Source organism: Coregonus lavaretus, assembly GCF_964263955.1.
Source record: "Coregonus lavaretus genome assembly, contig: HAP1_SCAFFOLD_258, whole genome shotgun sequence".
NCBI lineage: Eukaryota > Metazoa > Chordata > Actinopteri > Salmoniformes > Salmonidae > Coregonus > Coregonus lavaretus.
In genome coordinates, this window is record NW_028165396.1 from 235,336 (window position 1) to 247,346 (window position 12,011).

Consider the following 12,011-nt stretch of genomic DNA (forward strand, 5'->3'; position numbering starts at 1 on the left):
TTCGTAGCCGCAGGCAGAACAGTTGAAACTGGAATAGCAGCAAGGCCAGGCGGACTGGGGACAGCAAGGTGTCATCATGCCCGGTAGTCCTGACGTATGGTCCTAGGGCTCAGGTTCTCAGAGAGAAAGAGAGAACGAGAGAATTAGAGAGAGCATACTTAAATTCACACAGGACACTGGATAAGACAGGAGAAGTACTCCAGGTATAACCAACTAACCCCAGCCCCCCGACACATAAACTACTGCAGCATAAATACTGGAGGCTGAGACAGGAGCGGTCCGGAGACACTGTGGCCCCATCCGAAGAAACCCCCGGACAGGGCCAAACAGGAAGGATATAACCCCACCCACTCCGCCAAAGCACAGCCCCCGCACCACTAGAGGGATATCCCCAACCACCAACTTACAATCCTGAGACAAGGCCGAGTATAGCCCACAGAGGTCTCCACCACAGCACAAACCAAGGGGGGGGCGCCAACCCAGACAGGAAGATCACGTCAGTAACTCAACCCACTCAAGTGACGCACCCCTCCCAGGGACGGCATGAAAGAGCACCAGCAAGCCAGTGACTCAGCCCCTGCAACAGGGTTAGAGGCAGAGAACCCCAGTGGAGAGGGGAACCGGCCTGGCAGAGACAGCAAGGGCTGTTCGTTGCTCCAGCCTTTCCGTTCACCTTCACACTCCTGGGCCAGACTACACTCAATCATATGACCTACTGAAGAGATAAGTCTTCAGTAAAGACTTAAAGGTTGAGACCGAGTCTGCGTCTCTCACATGGGTAGGCAGACTGTTCCATAAAAATGGAGATCTATAGGAGAAAGCCCTGCCTCCCGCTGTTTGCTTAGAAATTCTAGGGACAATTAGGAGGCCTGCGTCTTGTGACCGTAGCGTACGTATTGGTATGTACGGCAGGACCAACTCGGAAAGATAGGTAGGAGCAAGCCCATGTAACGCTTTATAGGTTAACAGTAAAACCTTGAAATCAGCCCTTGCCTTAACAGGAAGCCAGTGTAGGGAAGCTAGCACTGGAGTAATATGATCAAATTTCTTGGTTCTAGTCAGGATTCTAGCAGCCGTATTTAGCACTAACTGAAGTTTATTTAGTGCTTTATCCGGGTAGCCGGAAAATAGAGCATTGCAGTAGTCTAACCTAGAAGTAACAAATGCATGGATTAATTTTTCTGCATCATTTTTGGACAGAACATTTCTGATTTTTGCAATGTTACGTAGATGGAAAAAAGCTGTCCTTGAAACAGTCTTGATATGTTCGTCAAAAGAGAGATCAGGGTCAAGAGTAACGCCTAGGTCCTTCACAGTTTTATTTGAGATGACTTTACAACCATCAAGATGAATTGTCAGATTTAACAGAAGATCTCTTTGTTTCTTGGGACCTAGAACAAGCATCTCTGTTTTGTCCGAGTTTAAAAGTAAAAAGTTTTCAGCCATCCACTTCCTTATGTCTGAAACACAGGCTTCTAGCGAGGGCAATTTTGGGGCTTCACCATGCTTCATTGAAATGTACAGCTGTGTGTCATCCGCATAGCAGTGAAAGTTAACATTATGTTTTCGAATAACATCCCCAAGAGGAAAATATATAGTGAAAACAATAGTGGTCCTAAAACGGAACCTTGAGGAACACCGAAATGTACAGTTGATTTGTCGGAGGACAGACCATTCACAGAGACAAACTGATATCTTTCCGACAGGTAGGATCTAAACCAGGCCAGAACTTGTCCGTGTAGACCAATTTGGGTTTCCAGTCTCTCCAAAAGAATGTGGTGATCGATGGTGTCAAAGGCAGCACTAAGGTCTAGTAGCACGAGGACAGATGTAGAGCCTCGGTCTGACGCCATTAAAAGGTCATTTACCACCTTCACAAGTGCAGTCTCAGTGCTATGATGGGGTCTAAAACCAGACTGAAGCATTTCGTATACATTGTTTGTCTTCAGAAAGGCATTGAGTTGCTGCGCAACAGCTTTTTCTAAAATTTTTGAGAGGAATGGAAGATTCGATATAGGCCGATAGTTTTTTATATTTTCCGGGTCAAGGTTTGGCTTTTTCAAGAGAGGCTTTATCACTGCCACTTTTAGTGAGTTTGGTACACATCCGGTGGATAGAGAGCTGTTTATTATGTTCAACATAGGAGGGACAAGCACAGGAAGCAGCTCCTTCAGCAGTTTAGTAGGAATAGGATCCAGTATGCAGCTTGAAGGTTTAGAGGCCATGATTATTTTCATCATTGTGTCAAGAGATATAGTACTAAAACACTTAAGTGTCTCTCCCGATCCCAGGCCCTCGCAGAGCTGTGCAGATCCAGGACAGCTAAGCCCTGGAGGAATACGCAGATTCAAAGAGGAGTCCGTAATTTGCTTTCTAATGGTCATGATCTTTTCCTCAAAGAAGTTCATGAATTTATCACTGCTGAAGTGAAAGCCATCCTCTCTTGGGGAATGCTGCTTTTTAGTTAGCTTTGCAACAGTATCAAAAATAAATTTTGGATTGTTCTTATTTTCCTCGATTAAGTTGGAAAAGTAGGATGATCGAGCAGCAGTGAGGGCTCTTCGGTACTGCACGGTACTGTCTTTCCAAGCTAGTCGGAAGACTTCCAGTTTGGTGTGGCGCCATTTCCGTTCCAATTTCCTGGAAGCTTGCTTCAAAGCTCGGGTATTTTCTGTATACCAGGGAGCTAGTTTCTTATGACAAATGTTTTTCGTTTTTAGGGGTGCAACTGCATCTAGGGTATTGCGCAAGGTTAAATTGAGTTCCTCAGTTAAGTGGTTAACTGATTTTTGTCCTCTGACGTCCTTGGGTAGGCAGAAGGTGTCTGGAAGGGCATCAATGAATTTTTGTGTTGTCTGAGAATTTATAGCACGACTTTTGATGCTCCTTGGTTGGGGTCTGAGCAGATTATTTGTTGCGATTGCAAACATAATAAAATGGTGGTCCGATAGTCCAGGATTTTGTGGAAAAACATTAAGATCTACAACATTTATTCCATGGGACAAAACTAGGTCCAGAGTATGACTGTGGCAGTGAGTAGGTCCAGAGACATGTTGGACAAAACCCACTGAGTCGATAATGGCTCCGAAAGACTTTTGGAGTGGGTCTGTGGACTTCTCCATGTGAATATTAAAATCACCAAAAATTAGAATATGATCTGCTATGACTACAAGGTCTGATAGGAATTCAGGAAACTCAGAGAGGAACGCTGTATATGGCCCAGGAGGCCTGTAAACAGTAGCTATAAAAAGTGATTGAGTAGGCTGCATAGATTTCATGACTAGAAGCTCAAAAGATGAAAACGCCATTTTTTTTTTTGTAAATTGAAATTTGCTATCGTAAATGTTAGCAACACCTCCGCCTTTGCGGGATGCACGGGGAATATGGTCACTAGTGTAACCAGGAGGTGAGGCCTCATTTAACACAGCAAATTCATCAGGCTTAAGCCATGTTTCAGTCAGGCCAATCACATCAAGATTATGATCAGTGATTAGTTCATTGACTATGACTGCCTTTGAAGTGAGGGATCTAACATTAAGTAACCCTATTTTGAGATGTGAGGTATCACGATCTCTTTCAATAATGGCAGGAATGGAGGAGGTCTTTATCCTAATAAGATTGCTAGGGTGAACACCGCCATGTTTAGTTTTGCCCAACCTAGGTCGAGGCACAGACACAGTCTCAATGGGTATGGCTGAGCTGACTACACTGACTGTGCTATTGGCAGACTCCACTAAGCTGGCAGGTTGGCTAACAGCCTGCTGCCTGGCCTGCACCCTATTTCACTGTGGGGCTAGAGGAGTTAGAGCCCTATCTATGTTGGTAGATAAGAGGAGAGCACCCCTCCAGCTAGGATGGAGTCCGTCACTCCTCAGCAGGTCAGGCTTGGTCCTGTTTGTGGGTGAGTCCCAGAAAGAGGGCCAATTATCCACAAATGTTATCTTTTGGGAGGGGCAGAAAACAGTTTTCAACCAGCGATTAAGTGCTGAGACTCTGCTGTAGAGCTCGTCACTTCCCCTAACTGGGAGGGGGCCAGAGACAATTACTCGATGCCGACACATCTTTCTAGCTGATTTACACGCTGAAGCTATGTTGCACTTGGTGACCTCTGACTGTTTCATCCTAACATCGTTGGTGCCGACGTGGATAACAATATCTCTATACTCTCTACACTCGCCAGTTTTAGCTTTAGCCAGCACCATCTTTAGATTAGCCTTAACGTCAGTAGCCCTGCCCCCTGGTAAACAGTGTATGATCGCTGGGTGATTCGTTTTAAGTCTAATACTGCGGGTAATGGAGTCGCCAATGACTAGGTTTTTCAATTTGTCAGAGCTAATGGTGGGAGCCTTCGGAGTCTCAGACCCCGTAACGGGAGGAGTAGAGACTAGAGAAGACTCAGACTCAGACTCCGACTCGCTACATAATGGGGAAAACCAGTTGAAGGTTTCTGTCGGCTGAATGAGCGACACCGGTTGAGCATTCCAACTGTATTTCCCTCCAGAAGCCATGAGAAAGTTGTCCGGCTGCGGGGACTGTGCGGGGGGATTTATACTAACGTTACTGTCTGTACTTACTGGTGGCACAGACGCTGTTTCTTCCTTTCCTACACTGATATTACCCTTGCCTAACGATTGCGTCTGAAGCTGGGCTTGTAGCACAGCTATTCTCGCCGTAAGGCGAGAATTCTCCTGTATATTATGAGTAAAGCGACTGCAATTAGAAGACATCATGTTAATGTTACTACTTAGCTTCGGCTGTTGAAGATGTTGATGAACCATGTCCAGATAAAGCGTCCGGAGTGAAAAAGTTGAATAAGGGAAAAAAGTTGCGATGGAAAAAAGGAAAATAACGTAAAGTTGGCAGCTAAAAAGCACAGGAAAATGACTCTTCTGTCTCGGGATAAACGTCCGGGGTGAAAAAGTTTAACGAAAAAAGATGAGTGAGGACAAAACTAAAAAGTTGGTAAATTTGTTGAACACAGAGATTGATTAAACGTTTATTAAAAGTAAAACGTGAATAGTTTGGCAGGTAGCCAAGTAGCAACAAACAGCAGAGCAGCACGGAGACAATGCGGAAGCGAGACGGAAGTCACGTGTATCCATATGTTGTTATGACAGTATTAGTCTTCTGTTTACCTAGAGAGCATCATATGTTGTTAACACAGTATTAGTCTTTACCTAGAGAGCATCATATGTTGTTATCACAGTATTAGTATTTATCTAGAGAGCATCATATGTTGTTATCACAGTATTAGTCTTTAACTAGAGAGCATAAAATGATGTTATCACACTATTAGTCTTTACCTAGAGAGCATAATATGTTGTTATCACAGTATTAGTCTTCTGTTTACCTAGAGAGCATCATATGTTGTTATCACAGTATTAGTCTTTACCTAGAGAGCATCATATGTTGTTTTCACAGTATTAGTCTTTACCTAGAGAGCATCATATGTTGTTATCACAATATTAGTCTTTACCTAGAGAGCATCAAATGATATTATCACAGTATTAGTCTTTACCTAGAGAGCATCAAATTATGTTATCACAGTATTAGTCTTCTGTTTACCTAGAGAGCATCATATGTTGTTATCACAGTATTAGTCTTTACCTAGAGAACAACATATGTTGTTATCACAGTATGAGTCTTTACCTAGAGAGCATCATATGTTGTTATCACAGTATTAGTCTTTACCTAGAGAGCAACATATGTTGTTATCACAGTATTTGTCTTTACCTAGAGAGCATCATATGTTGTTATCACAGTATTAGTCTTTATCTAGAGAGCATCATATGTTGTTATCACAGTATTAGTCTTTACCTAGAGAGCATCATATGTTGTTATCACAGTATTAGTCTTCTGTTTACCTAGAGAGCATCATATGTTGTTATCACAGTATTAGTCTTTACCTAGAGAGCAACATATGTTGTTATCACAGTATGAGTCTTTACCCAGAGAGCATCACATGTTGTTATCACAGTATTAGTCTTTACCTAGAGAGCATCATATGTTGTTATCACAGTATTAGTCTTTACCTAGAGAGCATCATATGTTGTTATCACAGTATTAGTCTTTACCTAGAGAGCATCATATGTTGTTATCACAGTATTAGTCTTTACCTAGAGAGCATCAAATGATGTTATCACAGTATTAGTCTTCTGTTTACCTAGAGAGCATCATATGTTGTTATCACAGTATTAGTATTTACCTAGAGAGCAACATATGTTGTTATCACAGTATGAGTCTTTACCTAGAGAGCATCATATGTTGTTATCACAGTATTAGTCTTTACCTAGAGAGCAAGATATGTTGTTATCACAGTATTTGTCTTTACCTAGAGAGCATCATATGTTGTTATCACAGTATTAGTCTTTATCTAGAGAGCATCATATGTTGTTATCACAGTATTAGTCTTTACCTAGAGAGCATCATATGTTGTTATCACAGTATTAGTCTTATGTTTACCTAGAGAGCATCATATGTTGTTATCACAGTATTAGTCTTTACCTAGAGAGCAACATATGTTGTTATCACAATATGAGTCTTTACCTAGAGAGCATCACATGTTGTTATCACAGTATTAGTCTTTACCTAGAGAGCATCATATGTTGTTATCACAGTATTAGTCTTTACCTAGAGAGCATCATATGTTGTTATCCCAGTATTAGTCTTTACCTAGAGAGCATCATATGTTGTTATCACAGTATTAGTCTTTACCTAGAGAGCATCATATGTTGTTATCACAGTATTAGTATTCTGTTTACCTAGAGAGCATCATATGTTGTTATCACAGTATTAGTCTTTACCTAGAGAGCAACATAAGTTGTTATCACAGTATTATTCTTTACCTAGAGAGCATCATATGTTGTTATCACAGTATTTATCTTTACCTAGAGAGCATCATATGTTGTTATCACAGTATTAGTCTTTACCTAAAGAGCATCAAATTATGTTATCACAGTATTAGTCTTCTGTTTTCCTAGAGAGCATCATACGTTGTTATCACAGTATTAGTCTTTACCTAGAGAGCATCATATGTTGTTATCACAGTATTAGTCTTTACCTAGAGAGCATCATATGTTGTTATCACAGTATTAGTCTTTACCTAGAGAGCATCATATGTTGTTATCACAGTATTAGTCTTTACCTAGAGAGCATCATATGTTGTTATCACAGTATTAGTCTTCTGTTTACCTAGAGAGCATCATATGTTGTTATCACAGTATTAGTCTTTACCTAGAGAGCATCATATGTTGTTATCACAGTATTAGTCTTTACCTAGAGAGCATCATATGTTGTTATCACAGTATTAGTCTTTACGTAGAGAGCATCATATGTTGTTATGACAGTATTAGTCTTCTGTTTACCTAGAGAGCATCATATGTTGTTAACACAGTATTAGTCTTTACCTAGAGAGCATCATATGTTGTTATCACAGTATTAGTATTTATCTGGAGAGCATCATATGTTGTTATCACAGTATTAGTCTTTAACTAGAGAGCATAAAATGATGTTATCACACTATTAGTCTTTACCTAGAGAGCATAATATGTTGTTATCACAGTATTAGTCTTCTGTTTACCTAGAGAGCATCATATGTTGTTATCACAGTATTAGTCTTTACCTAGAGAGCAACATATGTTGTTATCACAGTATTAGTCTTTACCTAGAGAGCATCATATGTTGTTATCACAGTATTAGTCTTTACCTAGAGAGCATCATATGTTGTTATCACAGTATTAGTCTTTACCTAGAGAGCATCATATGTTGTTATCACAGTATTAGTCTTTACCTAGAGAGCATCAAATGATGTTATCACAGTATTAGTCTTCTGTTTACCTAGAGAGCATCATATGTTGTTATCACAGTATTAGTATTTACCTAGAGAGCAACATATGTTGTTATCACAGTATGAGTCTTTACCTAGAGAGCATCATATGTTGTTATCACAGTATTAGTCTTTACCTAGAGAGCAAGATATGTTGTTATCACATTATTTGTCTTTACCTAGAGAGCATCATATGTTGTTATCACAGTATTAGTCTTTATCTAGAGAGCATCATATGTTGTTATCACAGTATTAGTCTTTACCTAGAGAGCATCATATGTTGTTATCACATTATTAGTCTTCTGTTTACCTAGAGAGCATCATATGTTGTTATCACAGTATTAGTCTTTACCTAGAGAGCAACATATGTTGTTATCACAGTATGAGTCTTTACCTAGAGAGCATCACATGTTGTTTTCACAGTATTAGTCTTTACCTAGAGAGCATCATATGTTGTTATCACAGTATTAGTCTTTACCTAGAGAGCATCATATGTTGTTATCACAGTATTAGTCTTTACCTAGAGAGCATCATATGTTGTTATCACAGTATTAGTCTTTACCTAGAGAGCATAATATGTTGTTATCACAGTATTTATCTTTACCTAGAGAGCATCATATGTTGTTATCACAGTATTAGTCTTTACCTAAAGAGCATCAAATGATGTTATCACAGTATTAGTCTTCTGTTTTCCTAGAGAGCATCATACGTTGTTATCACAGTATTAGTATTCTGTTTACCTAGAGAGCATCATATGTTGTTATCACAGTATTAGTCTTTACCTAGAGAGCAACATAAGTTGTTATCACAGTATTATTCTTTACCTAGAGAGCATCATATGTTGTTATCACAGTATTTATCTTTACCTAGAGAGCATCATATGTTGTTATCACAGTATTAGTCTTTACCTAAAGAGCATCAAATGATGTTATCACAGTATTAGTCTTCTGTTTTCCTAGAGAGCATCATACGTTGTTATCACAGTATTAGTCTTTACCTAGAGAGCATCATATGTTGTTATCACAGTATTAGTCTTTACCTAGAGAGCATCATATGTTGTTATCACAGTATTAGTCTTTACCTAAAGAGCATCAAATGATGTTATCACAGTATTAGTCTTTACCTAGAGAGCATCATATGTTGTTATCACAGTATTAGTCTTCTGTTTACCTAGAGAGCATCATATGTTGTTATCACAGTATTAGTCTTTACCTAGAGAGCATCATATGTTGTTATCACAGTATTAGTCTTTACCTAGAGAGCATCATATGTTGTTATCACAGTATTAGTCTTTACGTAGAGAGCATCATATGTTGTTATGACAGTATTAGTCTTCTGTTTACCTAGAGAGCATCATATGTTGTTAACACAGTATTAGTCTTTACCTAGAGAGCATCATATGTTGTTATCACAGTATTAGTATTTATCTGGAGAGCATCATATGTTGTTATCACAGTATTAGTCTTTAACTAGAGAGCATAAAATGATGTTATCACACTATTAGTCTTTACCTAGAGAGCATAATATGTTGTTATCACAGTATTAGTCTTCTGTTTACCTAGAGAGCATCATATGTTGTTATCACAGTATTAGTCTTTACCTAGAGAGCATCATATGTTGTTATCACAGTATTAGTCTTTACCTAGAGAGCATCATATGTTGTTATCACAATATTAGTCTTTACATAGAGAGCATCAAATGATATTATCACAGTATTAGTCTTTACCTAGAGAGCATCAAATGATGTTATCACAGTATTAGTCGTCTGTTTACCTAGAGAGCATCATATGTTGTTATCACAGTATTAGTCTTTACCTAGAGAACAACATATGTTGTTATCACAGTATGAGTCTTTACCTAGAGAGTATCATATGTTGTTATCACAGTATTAGTCTTTACCTAGAGAGCAACATATGTTGTTATCACAGTATTTGTCTTTACCTAGAGAGCATCATATGCTGTTATCACAGTATTAGTCTTTATCTAGAGAGCATCATATGTTGTTATCACAGTATTAGTCTTTACCTAGAGAGCATCATATGTTGTTATCACAGTATTAGTCTTCTGTTTACCTAGAGAGCATCATATGTTGTTATCACAGTATTAGTCTTTACCTAGAGAGCAACATATGTTGTTATCACAGTATGAGTCTTTACCCAGAGAGCATCACATGTTGTTATCACAGTATTAGTCTTTCCCTAGAGAGCATCATATGTTGTTATCACAGTATTAGTTTTTACCTAGAGAGCATCATATGTTGTTATCACAGTATTAGTCTTTACCTAGAGAGCATCATATATTGTTATCACAGTATTAGTCTTTACCTAGAGAGCATCATATGTTGTTATCACAATATTAGTCTTTTCCTAGAGAGCAAAAAATGATGTTATGACAATATTAGTCTTCTGTTTTCCTAGAGAGCATCATATGTTGTTATCACAATATTAGTCTTTACCTAGAGAGCATCAAATGATATTATCACAGTATTAGTCTTTACCTAGAGAGCATCAAATGATGTTATCACAGTATTAGTCTTCTGTTTACCTAGAGAGCATCATATGTTGTTATCACAGTTTTAGTCTTTACCTAGAGAGCAACATATGTTGTTATCACAGTATGAGTCTTTACCTAGAGAGCATCATATGTTGTTATCACAGTATTAGTCTTTACCTAGAGAGCAACATATGTTGTTATCACAGTATTTGTCTTTACCTAGAGAGCATCATATGTTGTTATCACAGTATTAGTCTTTATCTAGAGAGCATCATATGTTGTTATCACAGTATTAGTCTTTACCTAGAGAGCATCATATTTTGTTATCACAGTATTAGTCTTCTGTTTACCTAGAGAGCATCATATGTTGTTATCACAGTATTAGTCTTTACCTAGAGAGCAACATATGTTGTTATCACAGTATGAGTCTTTACCTAGAGAGCATCACATGTTGTTATCACAGTATTAGTCTTTACCTAGAGAGCATCATATGTTGTTATCACAGTATTAGTATTTACTTAGAGAGCATCATATGTTGTTATCACAGTATTAGTCTTTACCTAGAGAGCATCATATGTTGTTATCACAATATTAGTCTTTTCATAGAGAGCAAAAAATGATGTTATCACAGTATTTGTCTTTACCTAGAGAGCATCATATGTTGTTATCACAGTATTAGTCTTTATCTAGAGAGCATCATATGTTGTTATCACAGTATTAGTCTTTACCTAGAGAGCATCATATTTTGTTATCACAGTATTAGTCTTCTGTTTACCTAGAGAGCATCATATGTTGTTATCACAGTATTAGTCTTTACCTAGAGAACAACATATGTTGTTATCACAGTATGAGTCTTTACCTAGAGAGCATCACATGTTGTTATCACAGTATTAGTCTTTACCTAGAGAGCATCATATGTTGTTATCACAGTATTAGTCTTTACCTAGAGAGCATCATATGTTGTTATCACAATATTAGTCTTTACCTAGAGAGCATCATATGTTGTTATCACAATATTAGTATTTTCCTATAGAGCAAAAAATGATGTTATCACAGTATTAGTCTTTACCTAGAGAGCATCATATGTTGTTATCACAGCATTAGTCTTCTGTTTTCCTAGAGAGCATCATATGTTGTTATCACAGTATTAGTATTTACCTAGAGAGCATCATATGTTGTTATCACAGTATTAGTCTTTACCTAAAGAGCATCAAATGATGTTATCACAGTATTAGTCTTCTGTTTTCCTAGAGAGCATCATATGTTGTTATCACAGTATTAGTCTTTACCTAGAGAGCATCATATGTTGTTATCACAGTATTAGTCTTTACCTAGAGAGCATCATATGTTGTTATCACAGTATTAGTCTTTACCTAGAGAGCATCATATGTTGTTATCACAGTATTAGTCTTTACCTAGAGAGCATCATATGTTGTTATCAAAGTATTAGTCTTTACCTAGAGAGCATCACATGTTGTTATCACAGTATTAGTCTTTACCTAGAGAGCATCATATGTTGTTATCACAGTATTAGTCTTTACCTAGAGAGCATCATATGTTGTTATCACAGTATTAGTCTTTACCTAGAGAGCATCATATGTTGTTATCACATTATTAGTCTTTACCTAGAGAGCATCATATGTTGTTATCACAGTATTAGTCTTTACGTAGAGAGCATCATATGTTGTTATGA